Genomic DNA, 15093 nt, shown 5'->3' on the forward strand with positions numbered 1-15093 from the left:
TCCAGAGGTCTTCAACTGCCAAGGCTCTGCTCCAAGAGGGGAGGGAACTGTAACCCGTCCCCTTTGAGGGGCCTTGGTGAAGACAGCCACGCGCTGGGGCAAGAGACTCTGTGCGGCTCTCTTCTGGGAGCTTGATTTTATAGTCTCTGGATGTTGGCCATTGATGGGATTAAATCGTGCTGGGGGCAGTTTCTGGTTGTGACTGCCTAGTTACTGGAAAAGGGGGATCTGGGTGGAAGAGGCCCAGTCCCTATCTGAGCAGCCTTGGAGATCTCAGTTCCCGGGTACTGCACACCTGGGTTCCTCTGCCGGTTCCTTCATGCATGAGGCTTGTCCGAATGTGTGGAGAGTCATAAATATATATGTTTATAAAATATGTAAAATCAAAAGGATAGCCTAAGAATTAAATGATTTTGGGGGAAAATCTTAGAACTTGACTATAGTATGGCAGACATTATATTATAAATCATTAAATTACAAACTATTAACTGGATTTTGATTCATTAGGAAAACATGTTGGAGGGATTATTTTTAGGATAATAACTTCAGTAGCAAAAGATCAATTCTTTCCTCTCCCTTGGTCTCATTAAAGTTGAACAGTGAAAATACAATTTACTGCCACTTCAAAAACACAGGACCTTACAGTGTTAATTCATAAAAGTTGATCCTATTTTTTTTTCTGGCTCAGGCTGCCTCTATTAGGGCAGATGTTTTAACAGACAGAGAAATAATGGTGTTAGAGCAAATAGGGAATTCCCCAATCCTGATGCTTCCTTCCAACTTATCCTAGTTTCTTATCAGTTATCTTCACAAATTAGCCCCATGTAAGAAAGTCTTGGTTTCTTTTTCATGCTTGATTTCACATCTTCACAAACCTGCCCCAAGAGTTTGGCTTTTTATTCAACCGATACCAGACCCTCAGAGCAGGCCTCATTACCAGGATATGCAAAGCCTGACATTATCCCCTTAGAACAAGCAGAGCTTGGCTATAGGCTTAAGTGGGTGGAATAGACTTTTATTGTCTGAGGCCACTAACAATTCACACTCTCACTTCTTTAACAAGTGTTTATTGGACAGTTACTCTCTATCAGGCTTTGTTCTAGGAGGCAAAGCTTCAGCTGTTAACAATGGGATTTTGAAATTCAGTTTAAAGAAGTCATTAAAAGAAAGCTGGAATGAGGAGGGGAAGCAAAAATATAGATGTAAATCAGGGCATATTATGTACAGAGATTTAAAATAAAACAATTGGTTATAGATCAACTACCTTAGATAATGCAGTGAAGAGGTCGGTCTGTGCCAATATCTAAACTGAACTCTGCAGTCAAATGCTCTATTATTGACCATACCCTTTCAAAGTTGAGCTCTGAATCAAAAGGACATGAGCATACAGAGATAAATATGAATGATATCCCAGATACACAGTAAAAGACTAACCATTGTTTAGACCTTTGGTATGTACCCAACCATGAGGACCGGATCAAACACCAGGGTGACTGGGAAGAATGGAGGAGATTTAGGAGAGGTTGTCAGGTTAAATCTTTGAAGATCTTTTGCAGAGCTGCCGTAAAGCTGGTATAGTGATATCTCACATATCACAGAGTGATATCTCCCAGAGCTTGCTGGGGCCCAGACAGGTATCATCCAAGGATTCTGCTTTACAAGCTCATGTAGTCTTTGTAACAGTACTGTAATCAGTGTTATTCCTAATCAAGAAGAAAAAGGAGTCCCACAGAATAATTACCCAGACTCATGGGGAAAATACACGGTGGAAATAAAATTTGAGTCTAAATGTTCTGACACGGGAGGTCCCTTCACTTTTACCAGACAGTTGCTCTGCCCTCCAGATGAAAGACTTTGCTATATGATACAACGCACATACACAAAAAATCTTTGAGGATCTTATAGTCAGAGTATGAAGTCTAGAATGTTTGCTAAATATGGCAGGAAGCCATTGGAGGGTTTTATGTAGAGAGGTGACATACCTGAATTTATATTTCATTTTGAAAAGTCACTGTGCTCTATGCAGAACAAGAATAGAAGCAGAAAGTCTATACAATGGCTCAGGTATGACACATGTTGGTTTCTAGGATAAAAATTATGGTGAATGACAGAAGTGGTTGGATTTGGGATTATTTAGAAGTAGGATTATCAGGATTTGCTTATGTGGAGAGGGCAGGAAAGAGGTAAATTGGGATTAAATTATGACTGTGACCTCTGTAACTCCATAGAGGGTACATTTACCTGAGATAAGGAAGACCAAAGGATGAATAATTTATGGTGGTGGGGGGTCGCATTTGGAAGAGCACTATGGAAGCTTTCTTATTAAGTTTTGGAGGGAGGGAGAACAACTGGGGCATTGGTGGTGGGAAATGTACACTGGTAGAGGGATGAGTGTTGGAATGTTGTCTGACTAAAACCCAATCATGAACAGCTTTATAACCATGTATCTCATTGTGATTCAACTGTAAAAAATACTTGTGATTTGGTTGGGGGCCAGATAGATAGTTCAGTGGGTAAGGCACTTGCCTTGCACATGACCAACATGAGTTCAATCCCTGGCATCCCATATGGTCCTCTAAGCCTTCCAGTAGAAATTCCTGAGCATAGATCCAAGAGTAACCCCTAAGCACCTGCCCAGCAACATATTGTGCTTTGGCATTGAAGTGGTTGTGGTGTGTGACACAATTTAGGAGTAGAGAACTAAAGATTTTCTAAGGACTTCTATATATCAGATGTTTTATTAGGTATCGAAGATACTTCCACCAAATAGGATATGGATCCTCTACTAATTTATTCATGCAGTTTACAAGTAGGTCATTATTAGGGAGGTTTCTGAGAAGAAATTCTTGGAGCATTTCCTCTATCTGGAAGAGGAAGCCTTGGTGAAAGTGGAAGTTGAAAAGTTTGGAAAAGAACATAAGAGTTTTCTCATTATGGGACAGAGTAGAAAAACAGAAAAATGTAGAGGGGGCTCTAAAGAGGAAAATAAAAGACAGAATAAGAAAATACGTTGAAATCTGGCACAGCAAATAATTCAATGAACTAGTCTCTGCTAGATTGTTGCTTACATGATCTTTCACTCAGGATTGATGGGACAAGACTTCAGTGTTTAAATCACCTTAGTCTGACCAGAGTGTGTGTGTGTTGAAAATCTGTACAAAATGGAGTATAACCTCACCAGCATGAATATTCAAATGAGAACACAGAATTTTTGATAAACTTTGGTGATTTATCCATCTGCAGAATTCCAGTGGAAAGTGCCATGTGTAATAGAAGCATGCTTTCTATGTCTACCCTCTTTGTAACCTTTTCAAGAGGCATCTTTCCTCCATTCCTGCCAAGACAGGAAACTTCAGAGCCCTGTCTTTTTGCTGAAAATAGCAGGTACTGTGGTCACATGTTGTACTCAATAGTCCTCCCAAATGGGAAGAAAAAAGACTGACTGAATAAAACTTTAGCATAATGGCTTGAAGTAAACACTGTGTACAAAGTGTCACCTTGTTGCGTGCCGCTTAGACCAGCGAAGAAACACGCAACCCGGAGATTCTTCTTGCAGCGATTTATTCAGGGACCTTCTCATGCACTGGTGAAGACGAAGAATGAGGAATGAAGGAGAACCGACTAGCTAGGTGGCTTCCCCCCTTATATATCCCTCTCCCTGCTTATTTGTGCCCAAATGTCTACAGCTGATAGGCTAGTTACACCTCGTGGGTGTGACAGGACATCCTGTTTCCTTATTAGGAGTTGTTTTCGAAGCACGGTTGGTGGAGGCTCTCCACATCACCTATTGAAGCCTATAAAGGATCAATTATCTTTGTTTCATGGACTCTATAAAACATTGTAGCACTGTCATTCTGTTGTTCATCATTTTGCTCAAGTGGATATCAGTAATGTCTCCATTGGGAGACTTGTCGTTACTGTTTTTGGCATATCAAATATGCCATGGGTAGCTTGCCAGGCTCTGCCTTTGTGGGCGGATACTCTGGGTAGCTTGCCGGACTCTCTGAGAGGGATGGAGGAATCAAACCCAGGTTGGCTGCATGCAAGGCAAACGCCCTACCCTCTGTGCTATCACTCCAGTCCAGATATAAAAATATAGAATCTGGGGCTGGAGCAATAGCACAGAGGGTAAGGCGTTTGCCTTGCACGCTGCCGACCCGGGTTCTAATCCCAGCGTCCCATATGGTCACCTGAGCACCGCCAGTAGTAATTCCTGAGTGAAGAGCCAGGAGTAAACCCTGTGCATTGCCGGGTGTGACCCAAAAAGCGATATATATATATACATATATATATAGCTATATACATATATACATATATATGTATATATATTGCTATATATACATTGATTCTGTATACATATATATAGCTATATATATGTATACAGAATCAATATTTTAGCCTTTACAAACTAGACATTATATAGTGTTCTTTTTGAATGCAGCAAAACACACACATACAAATACCCCTTCATTTCTCAGTGTATTAATATAATTCCTCATTTGCTCCAAAATAACCAAAAGACCTATGTATTTTAGTAGCACTGCAGCACTGTTGTCCCATTGTTCATGGATTTGCTCAAGTGGCACCAGTAACATCTCCATTGTGAGACTTGTTGTTACTGTTTTTGGCATATCGAATACACCACGGGTAGCTTGCCAGGATCTGTCATGCGGGCGGGATACTTTCGATAGCTTGCTGGGCTCTCGGAGAGGGACGGAGGAATTGAACCCGGGTTGGCCACGTGCAAGATAAACACCCTACCCGCCGGTCCTGAATAGTGATGTTCTACACTTGCATTGTCATCTCCTATACTGTTTCACAGTTGTTCTGTATAAGCAAGTGTACTCAGCAGAAGTGATCGTATATCCTGCTATCATAAAAGATTGTAAAAGACATGGCTAGTTCTTACTCCCACTCACTTGCTCTAGGAGAAACTTTTTGCTTTGTCCCCGTCCTTATGGAGAAGTCCAGGTGATGATGAACTAAGCTTGTTAGCCAGCAACCTGTGAGGAATAGAGGGCTGTAACAACTAGCCATGTGAGGGAGCCTCCTGGGGAGCAGATCTTCCAGCACCAGTTGATGCAGGTAATGCACCCCTGGCCTATGGCTGGATATCTCTCCTGATCCCTCCACCTAGCTAAACCACTAGGATTTCTGAAACTTAGAAATTATGAACCAATAAGTTGTTTTAAGCTGCTACGTTTGACTGGGAGAGGGAGTGAGGTAAGGGTGGGGCTGCTGTTTGCTACACAGCAATAAATAACTGATATAAAACAAAAGAGGCAGTTGAAGATCAACTTTCAGTCTCAAATTCCTATCACACGATGAGTTCAGCCAGAATCATCCTGTTGATGGTTGCAAAATTGTTTCTTAGTTCATGGGATATTGGTCATATATTGAAGGAAGGAAGGCAAAGTGACTAAAATTCATTGTTTTCAGTAAGAATGCTCTCTACATAACTAGTAATAATTTGTTATCAGGACATTAGAATGCCTTTTTTGTACACTAGAGTAACTAAAGTACATATCCCACCATTTTTGAAGGTTAATATAAGAACTCATAGCTAAATACAGATGGTTATCTCAAAGAAAACTGTATAAATCTATGTGCAATTTTTTCCAGATTTTTAATGTGAATTGACAAGAGCCACTTAAGCCTATTAGTACTTCCTTTCTAGAAAAAGAAAAGCACTTCTGACATCTTTCAATGCCCTCAGCAGAAAATGCCGTAAGCCAGAGCCTATTCTTCATCTTTAGATAGAAACCCTACTGATATCTGTTATGTGGTCTTTTAGATAAAGAATATTTTATAGAATTTGGGTGATATGGGAACTTTGCCAACCAAATGGAATGTGGACTTCTTCCTCTTAGCAGCTAAAGGAAAATTGCTTCTAGTCATGAATACAGTTTTTTAAAATTTTATTTATTTTTTTATAGTGAATCACCATGAAGTACAGTTACATAGTTACAAACTTTTGTGTTTGTGTTTCAGCCATACAATGATAGAGTACCCATTCCTCCCCCAGTGCCCATTCTCCACCACCAATTATCCCAGTATCCCTCCCCCCATCCCTCCCCACCTCGCCTCTGTGGCAGGGCATTCCCTTTTGTTCTCTCTCTTCTTTTGGGTGTTGTGGTTTGCAATAGAGGCATCTGAGTGGCCATTGTGTTCCATCTATAGTCTACATTCGGCACGCATTTCCCAATCCGAGTGGTTCCTCCAAACACCCTTTACTTGGTATTCCCTTCTCTATCTGAGCTGTCTTTTCCCCAGCATGTGAGGTAGGCTTCCAAGTCATGGGGCAAACCTCCTGGTCCTTATTTCTACTAATGAATACAGTTTTGAAGACATATTTTTTCTCATGGAGAAAGATGTTTGTGCCATCTCAAATGCCAGTTACCTCTTCCTGGTTCTTAGCCTTGCAGGTATTCAATAGTCCAAGAGTATTTTGTATATATATATATATGTATATATATGTGTGTATACAGGTATACACACATATATGTGTATATATGTATATACACACATCCTGGTTGTCATTCATACTTAGTTGCTAATCCTGGTCACATATTAAGGACTTTGATGAAGCAATTTGCTTTTTCCTCCTTCCTCTCTTCCATCTCAATGAAAGATTACAGAGTTTGAGCATGAGGTTAAAGGATTACATATGAATCCTGAGAGTCCCAACACTGCTCATGCTGTCTGTCATTTCCTGGAGTGGTTACTTATCTGTCAATATTTCTTCCCTTTTTTCCCAAGTCCCAGGCCTACTTGATCTTGTCCGTTTGGCTCGGCGGGTAGAGGAATAACAAGGGTCTTCCCATCATGCAACATTCTGGGATACATCATGACAGAGAAATCTCAAAGCCCAGGTCAATTATAACAGAAGATGTGCACCACCTCTGCCCTGGACTGTCTTCTGGGGCCACAGTTGTTTAAAACTAAGTCACCTGAAAAATGCAAGAAAATGTATTTGGGTTTCTGTCTGGCTTTGGGGTTGTTTAGCAGGACACAAAAAGCAAAAAATGAATACTCTGTATGTGTCTGGTTTGTAGTCAGAAGAGGGAGTAAAGTTGGCAGCTACCTCCTTGTGCCGTAATTACTTTTTAATTAGAATTCATTGAATACAGATGGATTCTTCCTGTTCTTTCGCCCACTGATGTTTTTTAATATCCCCACATCAGATATTATGAGGCAGTAGCCAGCAATGAATTACATAAAATAATCCTGTAGCTGGTAGTGACTTACAGAAAGTAACCAACTTAACCATTTGTCTTAGATGAAAAATGATCTTACACCTTTTTTTGTGGATTCTATTGCTGGCTTGTTGATATAGTATTTGTTTACTCTCATTCCTGCAGGAAAAAATATCATAGCTTCTGTATCAAATTACTAACTGAGCAGAATATTTTTATTTCAAATAATATACCATTTTTTTAATAATGACACTGATAAATTTGCTGGACTTCTCATTTCTCTCTCTCCTACCAGTGAATAATTTGAACTTGAATATGAATGGAATCTACAATTTCATGATGTTATAAAAAATCATTGCTCATCATATTCTAATTGCAAGTAAGTTTGAACCTGAATATCTATTTGCAGTATTTTGATAGAAATAACAAATCATTTCTATTTTATTTTTTTTGCTCCAGGGTCTTTCTACATGAGTTGACATATGATCTGTTTTTGAAGTCACGCTTAAGAATTCTTTTTGTTATAAACAACCCCACCCTTATTGAATGACCTATTTCAAATTAGCTTATACAGACCTATGTAATCTCTCTAAGAAACATGATTTATTCTAATGTAATAATGGCATAGATTTATAAAGCTTGACTACTCCAATGCTTCTCATTATGGCTGTAAAATATTTGTGGCTGCTCTGGGATTTTCTAGATCATTATTTTAAAAAAGGAAAAACCCATTTTGACAGATGAACTGGGGCCATTCTGAGCAAATCACAGATACTTCATATAACAAGGCCTCCAAAGAGGGGAGCATACACTTATTACTATGGCAACCCGAATCAAAACACTATTTTAGTGGAGAGTTTCCAGTTTTACAATGCAATGATGATTGTTTATAGTACCATTGAAACCAGATTCAGCAAAGGTTTAAGAAATGAGCTGACAACAGGAAAATCATTATAGATAAACTGGGGATACCTGAGTGAGAAAGCATGAAATCTGCCATTATTTGATCAAATACTGAAATTTATTGCCTGGGACAATAGAAATAATAGAAGAGAACCCAGATGCTGTGAAACATCCTGAAGTTTCTTCAGTTTCATGTGCTGAACTAAAAGCAGTCCTATCTTGTTAAAACTTGAAAGCAATGTGAGCCTTTTTAAGGTATATTATCTCTTTTATTCCTTTTAATTTTGCTCTGCAAATGCCTTTTGTAACTTTAAAGTTGTGGACTAATATTTCTTTTTCTAACATATTCTATTTGACAGAATGTACATGGAACAACTAAAGAACTCTACCCATCACATAGGACTTTGTGCTTACATATGTCTACATGAAATGACAGCTGGTTTCATCCCTACTTGGTTATTGTCTACAGAAATGGAATTTTTACAATGAAGGAGAAAAACTGCCTGGATCTCAAGTTGTTGCTTTGCTGACTGTCTCAAAATAACCAAAACACTACTAGTTATACAAAGTACACTGAAATAAAAGGTGAGTTATTTATTTCTTTAGCAACTATATACTGAGCATCACCCAAGTATTAGTCAGTGTGTTTAATCACTATATGTCTTGCTGGGTGTGAAGAATTTATAGTCTAGTGGGAGTGTGATGCTGAGACTCAGAGAGAAATACTGATGGATGAAAAATGGAAAATAGAGATTTGATCCAATACAGTACTCAGAAATCTAAATAATCTTCTAGTCTTAATGGGAGAATGTAGAACTACATTTATTGAATATCTGCTTATTCAAAGTGCTGTGTTATGAACTTTAAACACAGTTACCTCATTTAGTGTTCTGTGAAGTTGAAGATACAATTATGTTTATTTGTAGAGAAATTTAAGAGTTTGATAGATAGTATGGTAGGGCACTTGCTTTGCATGAAGCCAGCCTGGGTTCAATCCCCAGAATCCCATTTTATCCCCACAGGAGAGATTCCTGAGTATAAAGCCAGGAGTAAGCTCTGAGCACTGCTAGATGTGGCCCAAATGCAAACAAACATAAAACCCCTAAAAAAATCCAGGTACAAAACAAAACACCTCAAACTCAGTTAAATCAGAACTCTTCAACGTATCTAACAGAAACATGCAATATATTTAATATGTTCCTGATACCACTGTAAATACTTTATAAATAAAAATTCATGTATTTATCCTAATGACCACATAACTAGCAAAGCAATATTATTTTAGTCCCATTTTACAGATAAGGAATATAAAGCACAAACATGTTGAATAACTCACTTTAAATCACATAACTAATATGAGGCAGAGGCAAGATGAGCTCATAAATTGTCCACTGCTATTACTATGCCATGGAGGTACATGGTTTATGTAATTAGCACTGTGAAAACTGTTATCTGCAAACAACAATATGTAACATACCAGAAGAAGCAATAGTACAGCAGTAGGGTGTTTGCCTTTCACAAGGCCGATCCGGGTTTGATTCCTCCTCCCCTCTCGGAGAGCCTGGTAAGCTATTGAGAGTATCTCGCCCACATGGCAGAGCGTGGCAAGCTCCCCGTGGTATATTCGATATGCCAAAAATAGTAACAAATCTCAAAATGGAGACGTTACTGGTGCCCACTCGAGCAAATCCATGAGCAATGGGATGACAGTGACAAGTAACTGATAGCTGTATGTCACCAACATGGCTGTGATTTTAGTCAGGTCAGTTGATTTATCACATGTTTATTTTGTTTCTTTGCTGAAAAAATAGCCAGATACACTTGTACAGCTATTAATATTTTAAGGATCAAATATGCATTTGTTTTATTTACATAATTGACTTATTCATTGTAAAGAATGAAATGAGGGGCTAGAAAGTGCAATGGGTAAGGCACTTGCCTTGAGGGGAATCTTTTTCTCCAAAGAAGAGTTGTATTTCATTCAAAGAAGTGTGCAAATGATTCAGTTATGCCCTTTGAAAATTTCTTCACTCTTGATGAATACCAATGACATTCCATATTTTAATATCTCCGGACCTTTTGGGAAGATCAGGGTTTTTTTCTTTAGAGTGATAGTTGGCTTTTTCACTTTCTCCTTTTTCTAGAATGTCTATTATTCATACTAATTTCTTCTGTTTGATTTCCTGACTTTTGTTGTAGCTCATAGTCTCTTTTAGTCACTCTTCCTCACACTGTTAATTCTAATTTCCATGTTTTTCTGCCTTTTCCTTTGGGGTTTCCTGCCTTCCCCCAAACTACCTCCATCTTTCCTATCTTTCTGTGTTGTTTGCTCTAGAAAGGAATTTATGGTCTCATAGAATCTCTGCTTAGTCAAAGTAATATATTTAGTTTTGTGTGGTCTAATATATTTTTAAGACACAGTAAATTAGGTTTATGCTTCAGAATCAACTCCTTCTGCAGCTACCCTTTTATCCAAAAGTGAGAAATAATAATAATAAGAGAAATAAAAAAAAGTGAGTATTGATTTAAATAACATATTCTTGTGCTAAAATGATGAGGACAATATATTACAATACATAAGTAAATTATAAAAAGTTTTCTGGAGATTTGATCAAAACTTTGGGAATAGGCAGAATTATGAAATAAGAAGAGAATTCCAATAATAAAGATGGCTGCTTTTTATTACATAATATCTGGGTATTTATAATATTTCAGTATAGTGATAGATCATTAGGCTTCACTGTCATATAGATTTGCTATCAAATTTCAGATATGCATTATTTCTAGGATGATCTTAATTTCCAACTCTAAGATGGTAATACAATTATTATTTTATATATGGAAGAATATAAAGTATGAAATATGCTTCATAGGATAAAGTAAAGCCCTATTAAACTTACTTTGTTTTTTATTGTTTTCTAATTTGAATAATTTGTCTGATTTTTTCTGAACCCCAGTATCTACCTCTGAGTTATAATGTTTTGGTTATTTCAAACTTCACTATGTCAAAACAATTTCCACTGTTTGGTAAAATAAATCAATGAATTTCTTTGAGTTCTCTACACTGTTTCAATTTGACTTCTATCAGTTTCAACCCAAAAAGAACTGATTCTTCAAGTTATCTTTAGACTTTATTTTTTCTTGCTATATTTACTTCTTTATCTCCAAAATCACGGCAGAGCCTGGCAAGCTACCCGTGGTGTATTCGATATGCCAAAAACAGTAACAATAACAGATCTCATTCCCTTGACCCTGAAAGAGTCTCCAGTCATTGGGAAAGACGAGTAAGGAGAGGCTGCTAAAATCTCAGCGCTGGGACAAATGAAGATGTTACTGGTACCCGCTCGAGTAAATCAATGAACAACAGGATGACAGTGTTACAGCTTTACAGTGGTACAATGGTTTCCAAAATAAGTTATTAACCAGGTGGATCTGGAGAGCTTACCTAGTTCATGTCAATTCTGCCATGAGAAAGTTCCTCTTTTGCCTTATTTTGCATGGAAGCAATCCTGGAAAAGAGTGCTATTAGCTTGTTTTCAGTAATGTGGCCTTTTGTGGCCAGGAGACTGGGATTCTAAGCCTAGAACCCTCTGAGGAATCTTAAGATTGGATTCAATAAATGTTTTTATGACATACAGGATGAATTCCCAATTGACAAGGAAGGACCAAGGAATGCTGGTATCAGAATGTAATTCATATCTAACTACACCTAAGCTTTGCTTATCAACTTTTGAGAGTCATTGCAAAATAATACATGGGAAATGCTCTGAAAATATAGCAACATATAAACTTATTTTAAATTAATTTGTTGCTTGTTGGGACTATACAGACTATTTGTAGCCAAATAAATCAACAAAACATTTTCTTCTAAATTATTTTTTCAGACTATAGTATTGACTGAGGAACAATACTTTTTTTATTTTTCCCACAGAGAATCTCTCTATTCTAGCAAGAAATCTGTAATTAACCCAATATTCAAATCAACTGCAATACAGTTTTCTTTTAATCACACACAGATACTACTAAATGCCAATCTTTTTGCCCTTACTCATTCACTTTCTCCTTTAACATCTGTTACAATCATTTGGGTTGGGGAGTGAGGAGGGGGAAGGTTGGGATGGTCTCCCAAGCAGCAATCAAGAGATCTAGTAGTCCCACCAGTGATTCTCGACAACAGGGCTGTCACTTCAGTGCAAGGGCCTGAGGATGCTATGTTTCTTGAACCCTACAGTGCCAAGGAAAACCCAGGTTACCTTGAAGGTACTGGAGCCCCCAGGGCCATACCCATTGATACTATAATATGTGACACCAGGAATCAAACCCAAGTTGGGCACATGCCAGGCAAATACCATAACAACTGTACCTACCCCAATGCTATGATTTTAAGGTGAGTTCAGTGGGCCCCACTTATCTTGCCAAAATCACTAAATAGCAGCCATTTTCTTTGAGACTAATGTAAGAGCACAGATACTTCATCCTGGAGGATCAAATATATATGCAATATACTTTATCTTCCTACCTAATAGCATGGGGTTCAGCTAAAGGAAAGGTCCAGGATTCACTTTTCAACAAGTGTATACAACATTTGGTTACTTAAATTAAATGTAAACATTCAGACAGAAACTAAATATTCTTTCCTCCTTAAACCTGGTAAGTACTGTTTACAAATAAGATGCAATGAAAACTCAGTGGAGCAGTACGAATGCTAAGAAAGCTGTAGGAGGGAAAAAGTCTTGGTTGCTTAGACTGCTCTAACCAACGCTGTAGATTGGGTGACTTAGACATAGAAATGATTTTTCTCAGAGTTTTAGGGGTTGCAAAATGTAAGTTCAAAGTACTAGCTATTTGACTTCTTGGTGGAGTCTTTCTTCCCAAAGGCATATAGCATCCTTTACACTGTGTCTCTACCCAGGGGACAGAGAGAGGGGCTAGAAAAGAGGGAGGGGGAACACAGGTGTATGTATAAGGAGGCTCTCACTTCCTGGGTATCTTTTCTTATAAGATACTAATAATACCATAAAAGCAAGAGATGGTGATTAATGTAATATAAAAGAGGAAAGGGAGGAAGGGAGGGAGGTAGGGAGGGAGAGAGGAATGAGGAGGGAAGGAGAAAGGAAGGAAGGAAAGAAGGAGGGAAGGAAGGAAAGAAGGAAGAGAGGGAAGGAGGGAAGGAGGGAGGGAGGAGGGACGGAGGAAGGAAGAAAAGGAAGGAAGGAAGGAAGGAAGGAAGGAAGGAAGGAAGGAAGGAAGGAAGGAAGGAAGGAAGAAAGGAAGGAAGGAAGGAAGGAAGGAAGGAAGGAAGGAAGGGAGGGAGGGAGGGAGGGAGGGAGGGAGGGAGGGAGGGAGAAAGGGAGGGAAGGAGGAAGGAAGGAAGGAAGGAAGGAAGGAAGGAAGGAAGGAAGGAAGGAAGGAAGGAAGGAAGGAAGGAAGGAGGGGAGGGAGGGAGGGAGGGAGGGAGGAAGGAAGGAAGGAAGGAAGGAAGGAAGGAAGGAAGGAAGGAAGGAAGGAAGGAAGGAAGGAAGGAAGGAAGGAAGGAAGGAAGGGAAAGAGGAAGAAAGGGAGCGAAGGAGAAGGAGAGAGGAACAGAGGGACAGAGGGAGAGAAGGGAGAAGGGAGGGAGGGAGAGAGGGAGGGAGAGAGGGAGAGAGGGAGGGAGGGAGGGAGGGAGGGAGGGAGGGAGACAGAGACATGAGTTTCCTTCCCTGTTAGCCGAAATTTTCTATTGTAAATGGCAAATCGCTGGTAATGTTACCCCTGGCCTATTGTGTACTCCTCTCATGCTGAGTGTACTTGGAGCTGTCAGCATGCCAGAAAACATTTAGCAGGAAGAAAGTAAGGGGGAAAAAAGTACAGTGCATGTGTGTTGCCAGTTATTTAAAATAGGCCAATTACCTCAAACTGTAAAAACATACTCAAGTTTAAATACCTACGAATCACTTCTTTAACAAATTTAGTAACAGAAAATTTTCACTGCTTGCTCCGTTTGCGCTGTATTAAATGCAGCTTGTTTGAGAAGCCTGTGGTTGACTGTGTATTATATTGATAGTCCCTTTTCTCTGTTGCCCATCTATTCTTAAGATCTGCAAACACACACACACACACACACACACACACACACACACACACCAAACAGTTACATGTGTGGAATGCAAGTGTTATTATCTTATGAAGACTGTATATATAAACCACCTATTTTACTCTGCATTCTACACTTTTTCTGTATATTTTTGGACTGATATTTTTGTCTATTACATGAATTTTAGTCTGAGTGACCCTGTGAGAGGCCAGGACACCGAAGGAAATCTTGTCACCAAATCCACAGGAGCTGCAGTGTCATAGGTCAGAAAATGACCAGATGGCATAACTCAATGGGACCTGAGCAGGTAGAAGCCAGGTGGGAGAGTGGACTGAGGACCATGTGGTTCAGATGACACAGATGTTTAGGAGAAAATGGCCAATCCACAGCAGAGAACTCCTCTCCTGTTTCAGTCCAAGGGAGTCAGTGAGAAAGAAGGAGCTTCAAAACAATTATGCATCATTCTAGAGTAATTATTCCATTTGGGGGTTAATTGCTGTCGTGTGAACCCAGACACTATCTAATTAGGAGTAAGCTGGTACTCAGGAACAATTACCCAGCTAATTGGCCTAGTGCATGTATAGCTCTGAAGACCACGTGACAAGAAACATGGTGAGAAACGGAGTCCTCCCAAGTCTGGGGTGTTGCTAAGAAAGGCAACACAATGCCAGAGTGAGAAGAGATCAAGGAATGAAGCATTTGGGCTGAGGGATCAATTTACAGGAGCAGCCCAATTTCCAGGAGGTTGGGGGCAGAGCATCACTAATTCTTGCTTTCCTCCCGTTTCCCAGCCAACCATCAGTTGATTGGCAACCACACTGTTTGGAGGACAGAATCCAAGTCATTAGAAAAGTGGCACTAACTGGTAGCTGGAAGGCAGACCATGAGGAGAGTTGTGAGGGAAAATGTTGGGTTGTA

Source organism: Sorex araneus, chromosome 5, assembly GCF_027595985.1.
Source record: "Sorex araneus isolate mSorAra2 chromosome 5, mSorAra2.pri, whole genome shotgun sequence".
In the NCBI taxonomy this organism is placed as follows: Eukaryota; Metazoa; Chordata; class Mammalia; order Eulipotyphla; family Soricidae; genus Sorex; species Sorex araneus.